The sequence below is a fragment of the Microcaecilia unicolor genome, chromosome 4 (genome assembly GCF_901765095.1).
Source record: "Microcaecilia unicolor chromosome 4, aMicUni1.1, whole genome shotgun sequence".
Taxonomy (NCBI): Eukaryota; Metazoa; Chordata; class Amphibia; order Gymnophiona; family Siphonopidae; genus Microcaecilia; species Microcaecilia unicolor.
In genome coordinates, this window is record NC_044034.1 from 160,355,292 (window position 1) to 160,379,231 (window position 23,940).

Below are 23,940 nucleotides of genomic sequence, written 5' to 3' on the forward strand. Positions count from 1 at the left end.
GCCCTACACATATTTTTCAGATGTGGGAGTTTTTTTCATAAATATGTGCGCATTTTATCCCTATTTTTCTCTATGTATTTTCTCAGTTTTTATTTCTTTTGAATTATCTTTTGTTACAAAGTTGCAATCGAACGGTGGTTGCAAAAAAATTCATGTTGGTAAATAAATAAGAGTGGTTCACAAATGACATGGCAATAAGTTTCACGCAGTGATGGAGGAAAAAGCCTCTGTATCCCCGATCCAGAAAAAAGTTTTCATTCTGATTGCAAGGGGTGAGATCTTCATCGGCTTAAAAAACCTCCTTCTTAATTTAAATTTACTGTTTAGTCTTGTATCTTGTATTTTATCTTATATAATTTAATCACAAAGCAGCAAGCACTTATCTTAATAGTCCGACGGGGTCCCGTTTCGCCGTATTCGGCTTTCTCAAGGATGTAGACCTCGTGCTTGAGCTGGTATTAGATGGGGTCTAATAAGTGCTTGCTGCTTTGTGATTAAATCATATAAGCTAAAATACAAGATACAAGACTAAACAGTAAATTTAAATTAAGAAGGAGGTTTTTTAAGCTGATGAAGATCTCACCCCTTGCAATCAGAATAAAAACTTTTTTCTGGATCGGGGATACAGAGGCTTTTTCCTCCATCACTGCGTGAAACTTATTGCCATGTCATTTGTGAACCACTCTTTGAAGATTAAGTAACATTAATATTTAATGTTGTGGTTGAGTCCTATTGATCAGTAAAAGGTAAATAAATAAGTACAATTATATCTAGATTGTGGTGTTTCTTCTCGTGCCTCTCCTTCTCAACATAAGAAATGTCTACACTGTGCTCACCTTGATTAAGTGCAAGCAAATACCCAAAATCATCCATTTTGGTCATGAAATATGAATTAGATATAAGCTTGCTAAAAGCCATTTCTATTAAATTACTTTTATGTTAATCTTTAACTCTGGGGCATTAAATATTTAAGCTCTTCCTTTACTTTCTTTCTAGAACCCTGAACTGTCTTAATTTCCTGCTAGATCTAAACCCCTTAAATAAAGTTGACACATGCTGTAGATCGTACATAAGGATGGCTCTGCATGTTCTCAGAAACAAAGCTGGAGAATTGCTATTCTCACCTATCCTCTGCTAGTTAAGGGCCAAAATAAAGGCTGATGTTCTCCTGCAGTTTGCACACCTTCAGCTTCTCATGGTTTCATTCTCTGAGAAAGCTTTCAGCAGTTTCACCACAGAAGTGTTATTCTATCAGGATGAATGATTTCTCCTGGATGAAAGAATATTCAACGGAAAGAAGACCACCAATGTGGAGGAAGAAAGAAACCCCTACGATATCCTTATTCTATTGTCTCCTGTGTTGGAAGACATAAGAGCTGACTCTGTGGGTGCTATGGGTGCTTGAGCACCCGCAATATTGAGAAAATTGCTTGTATGTGTCCAGTGAGGGCTCATTTCCATTGGGCTTAGCACCCCCAATAATTTTGAAAAGTTGGCTCATATGTTGGAAGACCGTCTACAACCCTACTTTTCGTGTTCCTTCATGAATGAATATTCAAACATCCATCTCAGAGGTTTCAGATTCCCTGTTAGCAGCCCCCTTAAAATCTTCAAAGTGGTCTACAAGCTGGGATTGCATAAGTGAAGCCAGGTGTACAAGTGCAAAGCACAGACTGGTGTGTAAGCATGGGAAAGCTGGAAAGCAGCTGGGATATAGTTAGGAATAACACTACTGAGAAAACAGGAGCTAATTCTATAACCTGGCACCTCAAAATAGGTAAGAAACAGAAAAAAGCAACACTGGGCTTCCAGGATTGGGATAATCAATGTCCTCCTTTATTCAATAAAGAAGGACATTGATTATCCCAATCCTGGAAGCCCAGTGTTGCTTTTTTCTGTTTCTGTATTATTTTGTACTAGTAAAAAAGGCCCGTTTCTGACACAAATGAAACGGGCGCTAGCAAGGTTTTCCTCGGAGTGTGTATGTTTGGGAGAGTGTATGTGAGAGTGACTGTGTGAGAGTCAGAGTGAAAGTGTGAGTGTGTGAGAGAGAGAGTGAGTCTGGGTGTGAGTGTGAGTGTGTTTGTGAGAGAGTGTGTGTGTGAGAATGAGAGTGTGTGCAAGTGTGTATGTGAGACACAGTGTGAGAGAGAGTGTGTGTGTGTGGGCGAGAGAGAGAGTGTGTGTGAAACACAGATTCTCTGTGAGAGTGAGTGTATGAGACCAAGCGAGTGTGTGAGTGACTGTGTGGCACATAGAGTGTGAATGTGATACAGTGTGAGACAGAGTGTGTGAGAGTGAGAGTCAGAAAGACATTGTATATGAGAGAGTGTGAGCCCTGCCCTCCCAATCCATGCCCATCTGTCACCTGTCCCCTCCATTCATCCCTATCCAGCAATTCCCCTCTCTCCCTGAGCCCTGCCCTGCAATCCATATCCATCCATCCCCTCCATTCATCCCTATCCAGCAATTCCCCTCTCTCCCTGAGCCTTGCCCTGCAATCCATATCCATCCATGCCCATCTGTCCCCTCCATTCATCCCTATCCAGCAATTCCTCTCTCTCCCTGAGCCCTGCCCTCCCAATCCATGCCCATCCATGCTCCTCTGTCCCCTGCCCCCTCCATTCATCCCTTTCCAGCAATTCCCCTCTCTCCCTGAGCCCTGCCCTCCCAATCCATGCCCATCCATTCTCCTCTGTCCCCTGCCACCTCCATTCATCCTTTTCCAGCAAGTCCCCTCTCTCCCTTCCATGACCCCCCTCGCATCCATGCTCCTCTCTCTCCCATATCCCAGCCTGGCCCGCCCTCTTCTCCCCCCCCCCCTTCGCATCCATGCCCCCCCCCCTTCGCATCCATGCTCCCCCCCTTCACATCTATGCTGTCGTTTCTTCCCTGCCCTCCCGCTCCCATTGTTCAACTTTACTGCCCATTCTCTTCTCTCTCCCCTATTTCTATTTTTTTTTTCTTCTTCTTTTTAAATTTACCTCCGTGGCGGTTCCGGCAGCGCAGCGTCAGGGAAGGAGGCGGCGCTCCCGATGTCTCCAGCCTTTCCTTCGCTGTGTTCCGCCTTCTTCTGACGTCAAGGATGACATCAGAAGAAGGCGGAACACAGCGAAGGGAAGGCTGGAGACGTCGGGAGCGCCGCCTCCTTCCCTGACGCTGCGCTGCCGGATTTGTTTGTTTTTGTTTCTGCCCTCGACGTCATGACGTTTGACGCGAGGGTGGGGCAGAGACGGCTGGGTGGCTTCACACCACGAACGCCACGAACCCTACAGCCAGGGAGTGACGTCAGATGGCTTCAGAACGTTGTCCTCATTAGAACGTTCACGGTGCGTTTTATTATATTAGATGCTGTTTTACCCTCTCTTTTGTGACTGTACCTCAAAATAGGTGGCACGATGAGCACCGAGTCTTTAAAGGCACTTAAGTGTGACTATGGCACAACAGAATACTAGTGTAAATCCACTGTGGTGCAGCAAAAGTTGGACACAATCACTTACACCCAAACGGCTAATATAAGAGTGTGCACCTAATTGTGCATGCAAGGGGTTAGATTCTATATATGGCACAAAAACATTGGTGTCGAAAAAGTGGAATTCTATAAGCCGCACTTAAAATCAGGCACAGTTTATAGAATAGCGCTTATGCCCAGGAATCACACCTAACTTTAGGTGCAGTCACTTACACCAACTGAAATGTGGTGCAAATGTCTGCACCTACACTAGGTGTGTATCCCCGTTGTTCTATAAAAATGTGTGTTAATTTTAGGAATGCCCCCATTCTGCCTATGACTCTCACATTTCTGCAGCCCCCTTTTTCATATTGCAAGTACATCTTAAGCACAGATCCCAAACCTAAATTTATGTGCATAAAGGTCAATTAAATCTAATTAGTGCCAATAATTATAGAATTAGGGGGAATGGGTGCAATTGATACTATCCTATAAGATGTGTATGTTGCTTGGCACTGTGCCCACAGCCCACCCATGCTCTGCCCCCCTCCCCTTGCAATCATGCACCTTAGCACTTATGCACCACCTTATAGAATAGCTGAATAAAGGGGAAAATGGGAAATTATCCAGATAGTGGTTATGAATATCACTATGTCCTGGATAACTCAGGCATTTGGTGACATTATCGGACATTCCGTACTGCTACCCAGAGAGTGCCCAGGACTGAATATCTGAGAATAGGTTTAAATGTTGTGACCAAAGTTTAAAAGAAACACTGACCAGAGTTTTCAAATTGACCTGATTAGTTCAAGTTAAGACCTGCTGCTGGTATCTGTGTACCTGGGCTGGAGGGTTCCAGTTTGCCAGTCCTGCATAAAGAGGCAATTTTCTGTCTGTCCACCAAGGTACAAAATGACCAATTAGCTGCTTTGTGTAGTGTGATTCAGTTGGTAACCTTTATATGATTATTCTACATGTAGGTTGCCAGCATCCTTTGCCTTAACTAAAGGGAAAGTGCTTTCAGAATCCCCTGTAGGTATGTGTTAAGCTGTTTAGTACGATTGATTCACAATCATCCTTAAAATGATACATGTGAGTTTCATTCTGTACAGGCATTCTCCAAAGTTGATGCACTCAGAAAAAAATACACACTTTTTAGTATTTGCATATAATGTGCATGTTTTTAATTATGCATGTTTATTGATCTGAGTCAAAAACATTTAGCCAATGATGTTGTTTTAATCTGTTATTAATCTGTATGTCTAGGATTTTAGGAGTGCACTCAGGCATCCCATGGTAATTTGGGGCAGAGAGTAGGTTTACCCAGCAGGTTAGTGTAGCTACATTGCTGCGCACCAGTTGATTAGCGCATGGCAGTGGTGTAGCTTCATGGGGTCACGGGGGCCTGATTCTCCCAAATTTCCTCCGGGCCCCTGGTTTTGCTGGTAGGGGTCCCCAACCCCCACCAGCTGAAGCCTTGTCTAGCGCCAGTCTCCGGCACTGATGAGTTGCCTGCCCTGCTCTCCCTTCCCCCTCACGTCCTGCACACTCCTTTTAGTGAATGTGAGCATGCTCAATTTTACTTAAAGGCGCATGCAGGATGTGAGGAGGAAGCGAGAGCAGGGCAGGCAATGCGGTGGCGCAGGAGACTGGCACTGGAGAAGGCTTCAGCTGGTGGGGGTTGGGGACTCCTGCCAGCCAAGGTACTTTGCTGCAGCAGTGGGTGGGGAGCAGCAGGGCGGCGGTGGGGCGGCAGACTAAAATGTGCCCCCCACCTCGAGCTCTGGCCTCCTCCTACCGCGAGGTCTGGCTATGCCCCTGGTGCATGGTTAGCACAGAAACCCTTACCACCTAGTAAATAGGTATCAGTAAGGGTTCCAAAGCTAATGGCCACACACTAATTGGGAAATTAGTGCGTGGCCACTATTTAAAGAAATGAAAAATTGGCCATTTTGCAGCCACACTAAAAATGGCCTCAATGCACGGGTGAACTCATGCGCTAGTCATAGTGCAGGACACTTTTAGTGCAGCTTAGTAAAAGGGCCCCATAGTATGCATGCATGTTATTTATTGTTTTAATTTTTTATCAATGATATTATAATTGGAGTTAATCTGTTTATGTATGTATTAAGTCATGTCATTATTTTGAATGATTTTGCATATGTGATTAAGATTTTAATCTGTACGGATGTCCTTATATTCTTATTTATAATTTGTAGTCACTGCCCCTGAAGCAGCCTGCAATAGGTGAAATGTGGCCACATTAGGCTACCTTAAATAAAGGTGTGCTGTACTTCACCTTCTGTGAAACAATCACAAGGGTGGAAGGAAGGAAAATACATATCAAGTCACTCCAAACTGCTGAAAGTGTGGCTTTAATAATCACGTCTCAATCTAGGACTGGACCTGGGGTGACACAGATTTCCAAGATGGCGCTGTGAATAGATGCACCTGTGTTTGCTCCTGGAGGCTGCTGTGTTTGTGAGTTTCTCTCGGTGCCTCTGTAGCCTTGTTAACCATGGGGAAGCGGAGGGGGAAGATAAAGGAATTTCCCTCGGTTCCTGTGACCTCCTCCACGATGAAACAAACAACCCTGCAATTTCCCAGGCAGCAACCGGGTCCTCAGGGAACTTCGACCCCCACTGCAGCTCTCGGCCCTTCAGAGTCGATTGAGAGTGGAAACGGGGCTTCCTTGAGCCCTGTGGAGCGAATTGCACCTCCCCAGCCTGGAAGAGAGTTGCTGGCTGTTCAGAGACAGATGCCGAAGTGGCTCAGCTGGTCCTGTCTGAGGGTGTGACTGCAGCAACGGAGATAGATTCTCAACTTCGGGAAACATTACTACAACAGGCTTCAAAGGTATTGCCTCAAGCTATTGTTTCCAAGTTAGCTCGGGCTGATAGTCTATCTCAATCTCCTGTGGCTAGTGGAGTGATTAGACCAGCAATTGTGACGCTGGAGTCACTATGGGACATGGTTTACAATATCCAAACCTCTATGCAAACTACTTTAAAGCAGAATTCTTCTGATATTGAAGTTCTTTCTGAGGCTGCCCTGCTTCAAGCACAAGTGACTGCACAGCAAACCCAGAAATTGGAACGTGTGGATATCAAAATTCAAGAAATGGGATCTATAGAAACAGCTTTGGTTAAAGACAATAATTTCCTACATAAACGACTTGAATACCTTGAAAATCAGACTAAAAGATTTAACCTTAGGTTTCTTAATTTTCCCAAATTGCTGCTAATTTCTCCTTTGGAGATGGCTAAAAAATATTTGGTGGACATCCTGGGAATGGACAAGGACTCACTCCCTCCCATTACACGGGCTTATTACATCGGGAGTACTGGAGTGGAGGTGGGAACCCCCCCCCCCCCCCCGTAATAGGGGAGGGAATGAATCTTACCTCATTCCTAGAAAGCTCATTAGAAATAGTTACTCAGAGGTTAACTCTGCTTGCCACTTTCGAGTTGGAGCCTGATAGGAATGCCGTACTACGGCTTTCGTTGAGACACTTAGAAAATCTGTTTTTGGGCTCAAAGGTCCGTATCTTTCCAGATCTCTCACGGCCTATACAGATGAGATGAAGGGCCTTTTTGGAACTTCGCCCCAGGGTGGTGGCATTGGGAGCAAATTTTGTTTTGCGATTTCCTTGTTTTTGTAATGTGATGCTTGAGGGTAAACATTTTCAGTTTGTAGATCCAAAACAGTTGAGTTTATTGATGCAAGAGTTGATGTGTATATAGTAAACCTTCCCTAATTTAGCAGGCTGGGGTCTGAACCAGAGGAAGCATCTATTGATTATTAATTTTTGTATTTTTTTTCTTTTTTAATTTCCTTAATCTTGGAATCAAATTTCTTTAATTTGTGGACAAATGGGCTGTAAAGATATATACTTATCATTTTTGTTTCCTAATGTTAAATAATGCCGATTGCATATTCACTTTATGTGGTGATATATTGGAAAATTTAAATAAATAAAAAAAATAAAATAATCACGTCTCAAGACATGTAGACTCTACACAGTCTGTGTTTTGGCTATACAAGCCTTCATCAAGAGTCAACTTTAAAAATTGAAAAATATAATACAATAATCTTTCTTGTGGACTCCGAAGAAGTTCAGCACCGGGCGCAAGACATCCGCCGATCATCCAAAGATGACCGAGGAAGGCATTGCTGCTGGAGATGTAATGGATGTTAACACCGCCCTGCAAGAAGTGCTTAAGACCGCACTAATCCATGATGGCTTAGCTCGTGGTATTAGAGAAGCTGCCAAAGCCTTGGACAAGCACCAAGCCCACCTTTGTGTTCTTGCTTCCAACTGCGATGAACCCATGTATGTGAAGCTGGTTGAGGCATTGTGTGCAGAACATCAGATCAACCTGATCAAGGTTGATGACAAGAAGAAATTGGGTGAGTGGGTAGGCCTCTGCAAAATTGACAGAGAGGGAAACCCCGAAAAGTAGTTGGCTGTAGTTGTGTCGCTGTCAAGGATTTATTTACCGCCTGACTCGACGTGGTTGTGTTTTGGTGTGAACACCTGTGGTAGGAGCCCAATGTTCTAAAACAGCACAGTGGAGGAGTGGCCTAGTGGTTAGAGCACCAGTCTTACAATCCAGAGGTGGCCAGTTCAAATCCCACTGCTGTTCCTTGTGAGCTTGGGCAAGTCACTCAACCCTCCATTGCCTCAGGTACAAACTTAGATTGTGAGACCTCCTGGGACAGAAAAATATCCAGTGTACCTGAACATAACTCATGTTGAGCTACTACTGAAAAACATGTGAGCAAAATCTAAATAAACAAAATTACATAAACAAATAGTGATACATAGGTGAAAATATACATAAAACTACATTTTAAAAACAATATCTCATGACTATTTTGAACTTGTAACTATGTGAAATGCTAGTGAAAAAGATTAGGATAAAATAATTGTTTAATGTATTAATAAAATAAGGGTACTTGTAAAGTAAAAACCCACCAATACCTGCTGTGAATGAAGTAAATATTAATATACTGTGATCCATTATCTTCCTTCATCATTTTTATGCCAGTAGGAAATGTCTTTGTAAAATAAGAGGCACAGATTTGGAAATACAATCTGTGCATCTCATTTTCCAGTCTCACTCATAACACATATCAATCCAACTAAAAGTATGAATGCTAAGGAAACCCACATGTAATCAGATGGAGTGAAAACAATTTTCAGATTGCTCAGTTTACTTAAGTATTTTTGAAAATGACTCTCAAATGGGCAAGAGTGAGGACATCAATCCAAGTCAATTAAACACCTTTTAATTCCTTCTTTCTCCTTCCTTCGCTTTCCTCCTCAGTTCAGGATGGTGACTTTTATCTTAAACCAAACTGCAGGCATCTGCCTTTCAAATTCAATTATTATGATTTCTAGGCTGTTTATCTGTTAATCCAGCTTTATGTCTACAGAAACAGATCAGTAAATTCAAACTAAGAAAAGGAAAGTGTGAAGGAAAGTGGCAATAAGAGAGAGCTTATGCTGCAGGCTTTTCTACCTGCTGATCGGAATGGAATAAGCTTTTAAGCAGAAGAGAGCACTGGGAATTTCAGCACATTTTGAATAAAACCTCCATAAATCAAAATTGGTCTAATCTGAAAACCAGCATAAGTACTTTTGCACTAGGGTTTATTACTACACCATTCCAGGCTTTTATTTCACTTCTTTTTCAATGCAAACAATCTTATTTTCTTTACTATGGAAGTGTGGTAGCCGTGTTAGTCCACTCTTAAGGTTATCAATAGAAATCAAACAAAATAAAACATGGAAAAGAAAATAAGATGATACCTTTTTTATTGGACATAACTTAATACATTTCTTGATTAGCTTTCGAAGGTTGCCCTTCTTCCTCAGATCGGAAATAAGCAAATGTGCTAGCTGACAGTGTATATAAGTGAAAACATTCAAGCATGCTAGTCAGCTAGCACATTTGCTTATTTCCGATCTGAGGAAGAAGGGCAACCTTCGAAAGCTAATCAAGAAATGTATTAAGTTATGTCCAATAAAAAAGGTATCATCTTATTTTCTTTTCCATGTTTTATTTTGTTTGATTTCTATTGATAACCTTTACTATGGAAGAATGCACTGTACACCCATCTTGCAGGAATTCAGAGTTAAAGAAACTAGGAGCCCTTTTACTAAGGCACACCAAAAAGTGGCCTGCAGCAGTGCAGGCGCATCTTTTGGGCATGCGCCAGGCCAGTTTTTGCCATGTTCTGGAACAAGGGCCTTTTTTAAGGGGCTGGAAACTGGACGTGCGGCAAAAAAAAACCCAGCGTGCATCCATTTTTGGCCTGAGACCTCACTGCCACCCATTGACTTAGCAGTAAGGTCTCACATGGTACCCGGGCTGTAGGCATGCAGTGCACGCCCACTGCCATTTACCTCCAGGTAAGCGCCACATGATAGAAAATATTTTCTACTGTGTATTTTTAGCGCACATCAAATTCAGAATTACCACCCGGGGCATGTGGTAGCCGAGTGGTAATGCTGATTTGGCATGTGCTATCTTCTCCATAAAAATCAGTTACTTGCCAATTCTAGGTGCTCCAATATCATGAATTTTGTGCCAATTCTGTAATGGCATCCTGGCACCAAGATTCTATTTTAGAACACTAGCATACAGTCAGCACTGGCATACCTGTAGATGCAATACAGATAACACACTTTTGGGGTGTTATTGGGGTACCTGACACAGTATAAATTCTGCAAGTAATGAGTCCCAAACAAGACTAACATTAGTGAGTGAAGTGTCAGAAGCAAGTCTGTTCGCCCTTATCCTTAGATCCAAGCTCGCTGCACCCAAAATAATAGAAAGAACTAACTCTACACCCAATTATAAAAATAGGGTAATTATTTATTTACGGTAGCAGCAGATATAAGAAAAGCAGGAATGAAGATAAAGCCAATCTCATCACAGAAATAGCTCAGAGTAAATGCACATAAATCCCTAGGTGGAATTCTAATCTAGTCAGGCTACTCTATCCTCACAGAGCGCTAATACAAAGGTGCATGACAACCTGATGTAGACCTCGAGATAGCAGTGTTCTTCAGATGGTCAGTCTGATCCGGACACAGGCTTGCTCCTCACACGGGATGTTGATACAGCAGCCCTTTATCTCCATTTATGGAGAAATCACAAACTGCAGCTGTACTGATAATGCACGTTCTGGCCTTGTGGATGACGTCCACATAGCATTGTTATCATCATTGTTGTGACTTCAGGGGCCACATGATTTTCTCACTGGCACCACATTGAGGGGGCACCTTGGTAAAGAGCCAGAGTCTCACAAACAATGTGCAGTTTTGCCAGTCATAATGTCTCTCCAACTGCAAGGGTAATTCCAAAGAGTCCTTAGCTGTTATGGCCATGACGTCAATTTAGCATAATAACCTTGTTATTCTAATACACTGATAATCTTATCAGCAGTCTTTGTATGCAGGACGAGGCTTTAGAGATGAAAAGTCTGGGTCTGTATATGTAAGTCAGGTTATTGATGCTGGATAGTGCCAAGTATTATATTCCCATATATCTTTGTTATAGGAAAACACATATAGTGCTTCATAGTGCTAGTTTTGCACCCATGTGTATGCTCACGCTCTTATGCCATGTCATTGGCAGGTGTGAGTGTTCTACAAAATGCAGGTCAATATTCAAAGCAATTTAACTGGGAAGAAGAAGCTCCTGCCTGGTTTAATTGCTTGTGACCAACAAAGTGTTGATATTCAGCGACACTTAACCGGACAATGTCACTGAATATCACCACAGACCACCCCTATACTGTCTGGTTAGTGCTGGAGATGTCTGTGGATGGAGTTTGGATGGAACCTGGGAGCAGCCGGGACTTAACCAGTTAGCGGCCATATTCAACCACTAACTGGTTAAGTAAGCAGCTAAAGTTAGCACAACAAAAAGGCTGCCCTAAAATTAGTTGCAAAGCTAACCAGTTATATTTGTATGCTTAAAACTATGGAGGAATAGAACATTTTTAAGCATGTCTTGCTGGAACAATAGCACCTATTAGGGAGGATCTGTCTGTCTGTCCATCTGTACCCATAGGTTTATTTGTGCATGCACAAACTCATACATAAGGAACAGTAGGAGGCGCTACAAGAAGGAAAGAGCAGGGCACACCTGCAACAACCATTCACTAGGAGGCCCTTTTACAAAGGTGCATAAGGCCTACACACATCCAGCACACAACAAATCGACTTTACCACCTGGCTACTGCATGCCCGGGCAGTAATTCTGAATTTGGCATGTGCCAAAAACATGAGGTAGAATATTTTCTACTACAGGGCACCTACCCGGCGGTAAATGGCAGTTGGTATGCGCTACATGCTCACTGCCCAGGTAGCGTGTGAAACCTTACCTCTAAGTCAATGGTTGGCGGTAAGGTCTAAGGCTGAAAATGGACACACGCTGGCTTTTATTTTGCCATATGTTCTTTTTCTGAGCCCATTAAAATAATCCCTTTTTTCCAGACACGGTACAATAAGGGTCTGGTGCACGCCAAAAACACATACCCACACTGTCGCAGGGCAGTTTTTGGTGCGCCTTTGTAAAATAACCCCTAGGTGCTATAGGTATTCCAAACCTCACAGCACAGGAAGAAAAGGTCAGGCTGTAGCTGCAATGAAGATGAACTGAGTGCACTGCAGAGATCCCAAGCTCCACACCACACGAAGAGGTCAAGATATCCCAGCTGCAGTAAGGAAGAGCAGCAGGCTGAAGAAGTAAGGACAGACTAGAGGGATGGAGAGTGATTGCAAGGAGAGGAGTAGGAAGGGAGGAAGTAGAATATAGGTGTGAGGAAGAGGGAGGAGGGAAAAGTACAAGAGGGAGAAAAAAGGGCCTGAGCGTGAGGGGGGGAGAGGAATATGAATACCTCTATGCCCTCCCAAGCACCAACTATCTGACAGCCTCCCACATTTTATACCCCTATTAGATACCCTGACACACACTCCCCCATCCTATACCTTCTCCCGCTCACCATCAGACCCAACCCCCAACTCTGACCAGCATCTCCCATGCAGTCCAGACATCCACAAGACATCCCAGACCAGTGGCGTAGCCAGACGGCCAATTTTAGGTGGGCCTGAGCCCAAAGTGGGTGGGCACAAAATTTTCTCTCTGTCTCTGCCCCCTTCCTCCCCGCACTCTCCACATCTCCCCTGGCACCTCCCAATTCAAAATATACTTTAGCTCATAAAGATCCCCAAGCTCTGTCAGCTGAAAACTTCCTTCGAAGACAGCCACAAATCCCTTTTATCAAGCTTGGCAGGCAGCAATAGCAACAATGCCTTGAGTCACCAATGCTGGCACCCCATGCATGCTTAGTTATCGGTGGCTCAAGGATGTTGCCGCCATCTGCCAAGCTTAGTAGAAGGGAGTTTTAGCTGCTTTTAGAGGAGGTCCTCAGCTGATGTAGGTTGGGGATCCCCACCAGCTACAGCAAGGGTCGGGACTAGTGTTAGACATGCTAGGGCCTAGACTCTCACCAAATACAGTACAAGGGATCACAAATTAGAAATAAAAATATGTAGACAAAAATTGAACTCAGAACCTTGGCATGTTACAGTGGAGAAATAAAATCAGAAATATATTTCTTTTTTTCTACTGAACACAATAAAATGATATCCGCTGTGCACATTTCTCAAGCTAACAAATTTCAGTTAATAAATTCAAAATAAAATGTTTTTCCTACCTTTGTTGTCTGGTCATTTTATTTTTCCATTATGTTGGTTCAAGTTTCTCTTTTCCACTTTCCTGTCTTTATGTTAATTCTCCTTCAAGCAGCTGCTATTCATTTGTCTTTTCTCCACGCTCATTCCATTCCCTCACTACACTGACATATTGATGTTTGTTTCATTTTAGCTCTTTCCTATCTTTTTTCTTTCTTTCCTGCTCTCTGTCCACTCAAATTTCATCTTCTAATCCTTTTCCTTTTTACTTTTCAGATACCTATCTGATTTCCATCTCCTTCTTTCACCCACTAGCTCTCCTATTCCCCATCTCACTCCTTTTCCAGCCTTCCGTCTTCAATCTACTCCCCGTAATCACTATCATCTTCTCGTTCATTTCCTTACCACCCCCTTGGCCTTCCACATGGTTCCACCATCCCAGTGTCTGCCTCCTTCCAACCCTTCTAGCCCAGCATCTGCTCCCTCTTTCTCCTCTCTCCACCCTTTATCCCCGCCTAGCGTCTTCCTGTCCTTTCTCTCTTTCCTCTTGCCCCTTCCCCCAGGGGCCAGCAATTCTCCCCCTCTTCCCTCCCACCCACATTCCAGCATTTCTCCCTCACTGTCTTCTACCCCTGGATCCTACATCTCCCTCCTTCTTCCCCCTCCTCCGCCCTCATGTTCAACATTGTTCCCTATTTTTCTCTTCTCTCTCACCCTTGCATCCCAAGTCTAACATCTGTTTCCCCCCCTTGCAGCATCTCTTCCACCACCATGTAACATTTCTCCTTCATCCCTCTCTCCCCTGTGCAGTACCTTTTCCTCCCCTCCCTCCCAGGTCCAACATTTCTCCTTTTGTCATTCACCCCTCCTTCCCTCCCCACCCTACCCTACATCCAGCAATTATCCCCCTCTCTCCCCCCATATCCCAATAATGATCCCCTTTCTTCTACTCTCCCATGCATGTCTCCCTCTCCTACACCCCCCGACATCTCTCCCTCCCCTCCCTAACAATTTCCCTCACTCCTACACCCCCTGTGTAGCATCTCTTTTCTTTCCCTCCCCTCCACTCCCATGCCCAAGCAGTCCAACAATTTTATCTTCTCTCCAACCCCCCCTCCATGCAGCATCAGGAGCATCACGGCACCGCAGCATGTTTCAAAGGGTTGCTGGCAGCATGTAAGAGAGAGAATTGCTGCACTGCTGATGATGACCCAGAAGCCTTCCCTCTGCTGCGCGTTCCTCCCAGGAAATTACTTAATAGTTGGGGGGGAAGACATGGCAGAGGGAAGGATTTCAGGTGAGACTCAGCCAGCAGCAGTGATTCTTACACGCTGCCAGCAACCCTTTCAACCGGCGCAGCAGAAGAGACAAGGCAGCTTCAGTACCTGCATTTTTTTCTTCGATCGTCGCCGGCAGCGCTGGCATTCACACAGGCAGCTTCACTCCCTTCTGCCGCGTCCATCTGGCCCACTCTGATGCACTTCCTGTGTACATAGGGCCAGATGGACGTGGCAAAGGGGGGCGGAGCTGCCTGTGTGAATGGCAGCGCTGCCGGCGACAATCGAAGAAAAGAATGCAGCGCTGGCGGGGACTGGGGAGGACAACGAATTTCTGCGAGCGACATGGGCGGGCGGGCCTGGACGGAAAGTGGGTGGGCCTGGGCCCACCCATGGCTACGCCCCTGTCTCAGACATGCACATATCTTACCACTGACAGAAATACACAATTCACATACAGTCACAACACATAGACCCTTCAAATTGTCTTCCTCACACCTAACAACATAGCCCCCTGCAACCCAAGACACAGTTTGCCAAGTCTCTCCTCACCAGTTCCTCCAAATAAAGATACTTGAGTCGGTGAACAAAAAAAGGGGAAATGTCCCAATGTGTCACTCTATCCAGCTTATAATCGAACGAGAAAAACGCCCAAGTTCCGACCTAAATCGGGAGATGGGCGTTTATCTCACAAAAACGAATAACGCGGTATAATCAAAAGCCGAATTTGGGACGCTTTCAACTGCACTCCGTCGCGGATGCGGACAAAGTTGACGGGGGCGTGTTGAAGGCGTGTCGAAGGCGGAACTGGCGCGTGGTTATCGGGCGAACAGAGATGGGCGCCCTTTCGCCGATAATGGTCGAAAAATATGCGATTTTAGCGAGAATTTAGGGCACTTTTCCTGGACCCTGTTTTTCCACGAATAAGGCCCCAAAAAGTGCCCTAAATGACCAGATGACCACTGGAGGGAATCGGGGATGACCTCCCCTGACTTCCCCAGTGGTCACAAACCCCCTCCCAGCACAAAATATGACGTTTCACAACTTTTTATTTTCACCCTCAAATGTCATACCCACCTCCCTGGCAGCAGTATGCAGGTTACTGGAGCACTTATTAGGGGGTGCAGTGGACTTCAGGCAGGTGGACCCAGGCCCATCCCCCCCCCTACCTGTTACAATTGTGCTGCTTAATGCGTTAGTCGTCCAACCCCCCCAAACCCACTGTACCCACATGTAGGTGCCCCCCCTTCACCCCTTAGGGCTATAGTAATGGTGTAGACTTGTGGGCAGTGGGTTTTGAGGGGGATTTGGGAGGCTCAACACACAAGGGAAGGGTGCTATGCACCTGGGAGCTCTTTTACCTTTTTTTTTTTTTTGTAAAAGTGCCCCCTAGGGTGCCCGGTTGGTGTTCTGGCATGTGAGGGGGACTAGTGCACTACGAATCATGGCCCCTCCCACGAACAAATGCCTTGGATGTATTCGTTTTTGAGCTGGGCGCTTTCATTTTCCATTATCACTGAATAACAAAAACGCCCAGCTCACAAAGTAGCGAATAACATATGGGCGTCTATTTTTTTCGAAAATACGGTTGGCTCCGCCCCTTCACGGACCCGTTCTCGGAGATAAACGCCCATGGAGATAGGCGTTTTCGTTTGATTATGCCCCTCCATGTGTACTCTTTTCAGCTTCTTTAATTTAAAAGTTATCTTTATTATATAAACACGCAAAATATTTGACAACAGTTGATATTTGCATTGTCTTCATTGAAATACCCATCATCAAGGTACACCAAATTGCCAAGGTTCACTGTGTCCCATTTTTCTAGTAATTTCTTCTATTCTCTTCTGTCTCATTCTTTCTTCTTACTTTAAATCAAACATTTTCTCTTAAATAGGTAATTACAGTTTTGGCCATTATCAAAGAAAGACTCAAGGTCTCATTGCTAAAATCAATGAGAAATTGGTCTTTGTGTAATTGTAGACTGAATCTGCAGTCAGTGAGGAGAACTATAAATTTAAACTTTTTGACCCCAGCCTATATTCACAGCATATTGCATCTTATGTACAGATACAACAAACCTTGGAATATTGCATTGCATCCCCGCACTGGTGGAGAGGGAAGAATTCAGCATTTTCACGCTATCCATTGTTATGAAGCACCCACCGCAAAGATAAGTGTGGTGTTTATTTAACACATAGATGATCACAAGTTGAATATAATAAATAATTAAGTAAAATTGATAATATTTAGATAGCGTAGCGTAGCAGTAGCGTTTTTATATGCCTGTGATGAAAGCAGGGTTTTTCGACCCGACATAGCTTCTTTAGGTCAATTCAAGACCCAGAAGCTTTTTGAGGCTTTTTCCGCTATTTTGTTGTAATATTTTGCTATAAGTAGTCATTTTCTCTGACAGCAGATCTTATTGTTTTGTTTGCTAGTAAACAATTTGCTATTCTGTGTGAAATAATCACAATTCAATTTCAGGCACAATGAAATACAACATTTTAAGGTAGGAACACAGAAATGTAAACTTATTTGCTACAGGTTGCACTCTCTTGACTACAGTGATCACCTGCTTCTAGATCATAAGGAAGAGATAAGTCATATTTGATTAATTAAATCTGTACTTTGAAAGCATTCTGGGTGTTTCTTAATTGGAAAATATTTGAAACGGAGTTGAAAAACCTAGGACTACCTAATGCTTAGAGGAGCGGGCTGAGACCAAGGGAAGCCAGGTGTAAATTCTACCTCCGCTCCTTGGGCAAGTCACTTCATCCTCTAATACCTCATGTAAAATTTAGGGGTCATCTCTATAAATTTAAAACAAACCAGAGAAAATATTTCTTCACTCAACATGTAATTAAACTCTGGAATTCATTGTCAGAGAATATGGTAAAAGAAGTTAGCTTAGTGGGGTTTTAAAAAGGTTTAGATAATTTCCTAAAAGAAAAGTTCATAAGTCATTATTAAGATGCACTTGGGAAAATCCAGTTCTTACTTCTAGGATAAGCAGCAAAAAATCTGTTTTATTGTTCTGGCATCTTGTCAGGTACTTGTGACCTGGATCAACCACTGTTGGAAATAGGATTCTGGGCTTACATAAGTAAATAAGTACATAAGTATTGCCATACTGGGACAGACCAAAGGTCCATTAAGCCCAGCATCCTGTTTTCAACAGTGGTTGATCCAGGTCACAAATACCTGGCAAGATCCCAAAAGAGTGCAATACATTTTATGCTGTTTATCCCAGAAATAAGCAGTGGATTTTCCCCAAGTCAATTTTAATAATGGTCTAAGGACTTTTTCCTTTAGGAAGCCATCCAAATCCATGTTGGCTTTGTCTCATCAATCCATGCTTTTGAATATGCTCTGTAATTTTGTTCTTTATAATAGTCTCTACTATTTTGCCCGACACCAATGTCAGGCTCACTGGTCTAGAATTTCCCGGATCTCCTTTGAAACCTTTTTTAAAAATCGGCGTTACATTGGCCACCCTCCAATCTTCTGGTACCACGCTCGATTTTAAAGATAAATTACATATTACTAACAATAGTTCTGCAAGTTCATTTTTCAATTCAATCAATACTCTGGGATGAATACCATCCAATCCAGGAGATGTTCTACTCTTCAATTCGTTAAATTGCCCCATTACATCCTCCAGGTTTATAGAAATTTCATTCAGTTTCTCCGACTCATCAGCTTTGAATACCATTTCTGGCACCAGTATCTCTCCGAAATCTGGCTTTGTTTTCCCTGATTACCCCTTTTACCCCTCGGTCATCTAGCAGTCCAACCGATTCTTTTGCCGGCTTCTTGCTTTTAATATATTTTTAAAACTTTTTACTATGTAATTTTTGCCTCCAACGCAATCTTTTTGTTCAAAGTCCCTCTTTGACTTCCCTATCAGCGCTTTGCATTTGACTTGACATTCCTTATTCTGTTTCTTATTATTTTCAGTCGGTTCCTTCTTCCATTTTCTGAAGGATTTTCTCTTAACTCTAATAGCTTCCTTCACCTCACTGTGCATTTTAAAATGAACAAATAATAATCACTAATCTAAAAACATTATAAACATAATAAAATGAGGCTAACAAAGAGCAGACAAAAATGTTAAATCAATAACATCACATAGGTAAGATGGTAACAGCATTGTAAAACTGCTTGATTGAAAGCTACAGTATACATGAACACAGAGCAGAACATCTTATAATTAAAATCATTCTGTACTCTTCTGTTTTTCTTAAGTTTTAGGCACCAGAAAGGGGTGTGGTAGCACCATTTCTATTACAGCTTAAAGGCACACCTAAGCTGTTATAGAATACTAGCTCAAAGACACTTTGGCACATCAAAATGTAGGCATAGCTAGTTACGTCATCTCAAAAGCAGATGGAAGTGAACATGTGTAAGTGTGGCATGCAACATGCACAGCTGATGGCATTATGTAAGTTGCGGGACACCGCAAAAGCAGAGGACCGTGTAGCACTACGTAAGTAGAAGCCAGCAGGAGAAGTATTGTAAGTAGCAGGGCTTTTCCACAAAATAAGAGAAGGACAAAAGATGTAATCAACGTGGAGGGGCATAATCGAACGCAAACGCCTATCTCCATGGGCGTTTATCTCCGAGAACGGGTCCGTGAAGGGGTGGGCCGAACCGTATTTTCGAAAAAATGGACGTTTTTCAGCTGGGCATTTATTTTTTTTAGCGATAATGGAAAGTAAAAACGCCCAGCTGAAAAACGTCCTAATCCGAGCCATTTGGTCGTGGGAGGGGCCACGATTCGTAGTACACTCTCCCCCATGACATGCCAGGACACCAGCTGGGCACCCTAGAGGTCAGTACGGTGGACTTCAGACAACGCTCCCACATGCATAGCTCCCTTAACACGGGTGCTGAGCCCCCAACCCCCCTCCCCCAAAACCCACTACCCACAAATGTACAACACTACCATAGCTCTTAGGGGTGAAGGCGGCACCTACATGTGGGTACAGTGGGTTTTGCAGGCCTCCCATTTACCAGCACAAGTGTTACAGGTAGGGGGGAAGGGCCTGGGTCCACCTGGCTGAAGTGCACTGTGGTACCCACTAAAAGTGCTCCAGGGACCTGCATACACGCAGGCCTCTAGGACTTGTTGCTGCTGTATAACATTGGCACACCAGTTGACACCTGAAGACTAATCTCTCAGAAAACGTCCTTTATTGGAATAACCGCCTTTACTCACAGTTAACTGCAGATCAGAGGTTGTGCCCCACTGGCAACGAGTCTCCCTGGTACTGAGATTAGCAGTAGGTCAGAGCTGGCAGAATGCTGTACAATGCCCTCTTTCAGCCACATTCAAGGGAAGAACTAAGTTCTGTAACGTGGCTAACACAGGAAAGGGAAGTAAAACTGGCTTACAAAAATGGCCACTACCGCATGGACTACAACAGGAAACACAACAGGACACACTCTGACCCAGTAGGCAGGGGAAAAAGCACCATGGGAGAAGAGCCTACCAACTACCAACATCGTGAGACTGTAACACAAGCTAATGAAATCACGGAGCCCAATACCCTACACCCACCACAATGCAATGCTGATGTGACCCTGTAGTGCACCCGAGAGCCACATCTGACCCAGGGAAAGGCTGTGAGAGGATCGAACACATTCTGCTGTCATAGAGGTGGATACGGCATTTGAGGCTGTCATAGAGGCTGGAAAAAAAGTTTTTAAAGTAGGTTTTTTTTGGTGGGAGGGGGTTAGTGACCACTGGGGGAGTCCGGGGAGGTGATCCCCGATTCCCTCCAGTGGTCATCTGGTCAGTGGGGGCACTTTTTTGGGACCAGTTTGTGAAAAAAAAGGGTCCAAAAAAAGTGACCCAAAATCGCGGTAAAAACGCCTTTTTTTTCGATTATCAGCTAAAGACGCCATCTCTCCTCGGCCGATAACCACACCCCAGTTCCGCCTTCACCACGCCTCCGACATGCCCCCGTCAACTTTACCCATTTCCGCGACGGATTGCAGTTGGAAACGCCCAAAATCGGCTTTCGATTATACCGATTTGGGAGCCCACGGGAGAAAAACGCCCATCTCCCGATTTGGGTCGCAATATAGGCGTTTTTCTCTTTCGAAAATAAGCTGGAAAGTCTTAATTCCTCAAGACCTGACACAGCACTGTGTTTCGGTATAAAGCCTACATCAGGGGTCTGTACATAGAGTCACTGATGAATACTGGGTGTCAGGATAACAGTCTTTAAAAAGACGTAATCTGAGCGAAGGTGCAAAGTGACGTGCTAGAACAAAAGTGCTGTAAGTTGCACATATTGCTAGGTGAAATGCCCATGACCTGCCAACACTTTACCCATGTTCATGCTCCCCCTTGCAACTGTGCACCCCAGATTCCATATATGGTGCAGAAAAATGTGCTCCAAAATTTGCACATAGATTGAAGATATGCATGCAAATTAATTAGCTAACGAGCCATTAACTTGCAATAAATTGATGTTAACAATCAGTTATTGCAATTAATTGGCATTTGCACACCCATTTTCATGCACAATATTCTATAACACCAGGCACTCAAATCCATTAGTGCAGAACTCAAAAGGGGGCGAGGCCAGGGGCAGGGCATGGGTGTTCAAAAAATTGCATGTGTTGTTATAGAATAGTGTCATTCCTCTGAATAACTGCCAAGAATTGGGCGCCAGCATTTATACTAGGTGTCAGCTGATGTAAATACCAGCGCCCAGCTTTGAGCACAGGAATCGGCTCTAAGCACTATTTTATAAACCGTATGCAACTCAGAGAGCTGTTTATAGAATAGCGCTCCACACCTTGTTTCCAGCACTGATTTTTCAGCACTGTTTATAGAATTTACCCCTATGTGATTTTTGGCACACTGTTTATAAAATAGTGCCTAGCACCTACAGGTGTAACTGCCACTTATTGGCACCAATCATGCACATAGGAGGAGATCCTATATGTGGCATCTAAAAAGTCGGCGCTGAAATCAGTGCTGTCTAAGCGTATTCTATAATCGGCACTTAGATTTAGGCACTGATTATAGAATACACTTAGTTGATATCTCAGCACCTAAAACTATGCACATCCATTTACACCAATGAAAATGTGGCGCAAATCCCAGCACGTAGATTTAGGTGCACTGGGCCATATTCTATAATTATGTGCGTAAATTTGATTTGCGTTTCAAGACATATAAGGAGAGACTTGCTGACCTGAACACGTATATCCTGGAAGAAAGGAGAAACAGGGGTGATATGATACAGACGTTCAAATATTTGAAAGGTATTAATCCACAAACAAATCTTTTCTGGAGATGGCAAGGCGGTAGAACTAGAGGACATGAAATGAGGTTGAAGGGGGGCAGACTCAAGAAAAAAGTCAGGAAGTACTTTTTCACAGAGAGAGTGGTAGATACTTGGAATGCCCTCCCAAGGGAGGTGGTGGACATGAAAACGGTAATGGAATTCAAAAATGTGTGGGATAAACATAAAGAATCCTGTTCAGAAGGAATGGATCCTCAGAAGCTTAGCAAAGATTGGGTGACAGGAGGAGGGGCAAGTACTGGGCCGACTTCTATGGTCTATGCACCGAAAATGGCAATGATAAATCAAGGTCAGGTATACATATAAAGTAGAACATTTGAGTTTATCTTGTTGGGCAGACTGGATGGACCATACAGGTCTTTATCTGTCGTCATCTACTATGTTACTATGTAACATGCCCATTTCCCCGCCCATAACCACGCACGTTAGAAGTTCAGCGCATTTCGTTACGGAATACACTTAGAGAGTTGTGCATGTAAATTCTAATCAGTGCCAATTTCTGCTTATTATTGATTGTTAAGAGCTATTATCAATGCTGATTAGCTTGTTAAGCCAATTAAGTTACGTGCCTTGTTGTACAATCCATGCCGATTTCAGCACATATCTCTAGTCATTCTATATATAATCCAGAGGAAAAGGGCTAATACGCTAACGGCTAGTGAATGTTATTGGTGCCTAAAGGTAGACACACTTTATAGAACTGCCTTTTTAGATTGCAAGCCCTCAAAGGACAGAGAAATATCTGCTGTATCTCAATGTAACTCACTTTGAGTTACTTTTTCAAGATACCTGGCACGTCCTTCTGCAAGAGGTGGTGGAGATGAAAACGGTAATGGAATTCAAAAATGCGTAGGATAAACACAAAGGAATCCTGCATAGAAAGAATGGAACCAAACAAACTTAGTGGTGCTTAGATAGCAACTGCAGTAATTGGGAAGCAAAGCCAGTGCCGGGAAGACTTCTGTGGTTTGTGCCCTGATCATGGCTGGATAGATTTGGATGGGCTGGAGTGAAGCTTCGATGACAGCTTCAGTAGTTGGAGAACAAGGCCAGTGCCAGGCAGACTTCTACAGTCTGTGCCCTGACAATGGCAAGGACAAATCAAGATCAAATATGCATATGATGTAGTATTGCATCATACCTTATGCTATAAGTTCATCTTGTTGGGCAAACTGGATGGACTGTACAGGTCTTTATCTGCCATTATTTACTATGTTAGTGAAAATAAAAAAGGAATAAGCCAAATTGAAAATCCCTTACCTTACAACCTAAAGCTTGGTCACCAACCAAGATCAATATTCCCTGCCCAGTTGTCACCAGTTCCTACCTCACATCTTATGATCACTCCATTAAACAAATTTCATATTGTCATGAAATTCAGGCATCAATTTCAACAACTGGAAGACTGCACAATGCTTCCTCAAGGATCAGAGTTAATTATGTGCAAACAGACAGTGTTTATTTTGAGATTTTTGGATGTAATGACACAATTTCTAATAATAATGTTTAGATACTAATGACTTTAAAAAGTAAGTTGTAATAGGCCTCCAGCAATAATCAGCAGCTCATTAAAACCATTGTAATGATCATGTTGTGCTTTTAATAATGGAGTTTGGCAATTGTTTAATAATTAGTGGATTACTAGAAACATCCTAATTGAGCTGTGCTGTTGTATTTACACCCACAGAGCTACAATAAAGAAACAGTGCTATTTTTTAGGGGTAGATGACTATCCAAAGCAAAGCACTGTGGACTCTGAACCCAAGATCATGACCAGAGCAAAGGCACAGCAAACAGTAAACTTATCCCCTCTCTCTAGTCTTCTTTCACAAGAAATCACCTTTTTGGAGAAGCTTTCAGATTCTTCCCTGCTGTTGTTTACCATGGTTCAGTTCTTGGGGCTCTCTCAAGGAGATTTTCATCCCTTCTGCATATGGTCATATTTGAAAGTGAATCACACACGTTACATCCTATGAACTCCAGAAGGAAGCTCTCCTTAGCACACTGTAATGTGCTTCATCAAGTGCTAGCAGTGAAATTGAGACTCTGAAATCATACTCCACATACCTCGGCTTTGGACTAAGGTTCATTACTGTCACAGTATAATATGTGTAAAACTAACATATATTTTGCATAGGGCTGTGTGAAATGACACCATGAAACATTATCAAAAAACTG

General features: G+C 43.3%; 1 pseudogene; it reads left to right on the forward strand.

The window, feature by feature from the left end:
* The first annotated feature begins 7,556 nt into the window (after nucleotides 1-7,556).
* On the forward strand, nucleotides 7,557-7,924 carry LOC115467963 (annotated as a pseudogene).
* The last annotated feature ends 16,016 nt before the right edge of the window (nucleotides 7,925-23,940 follow it).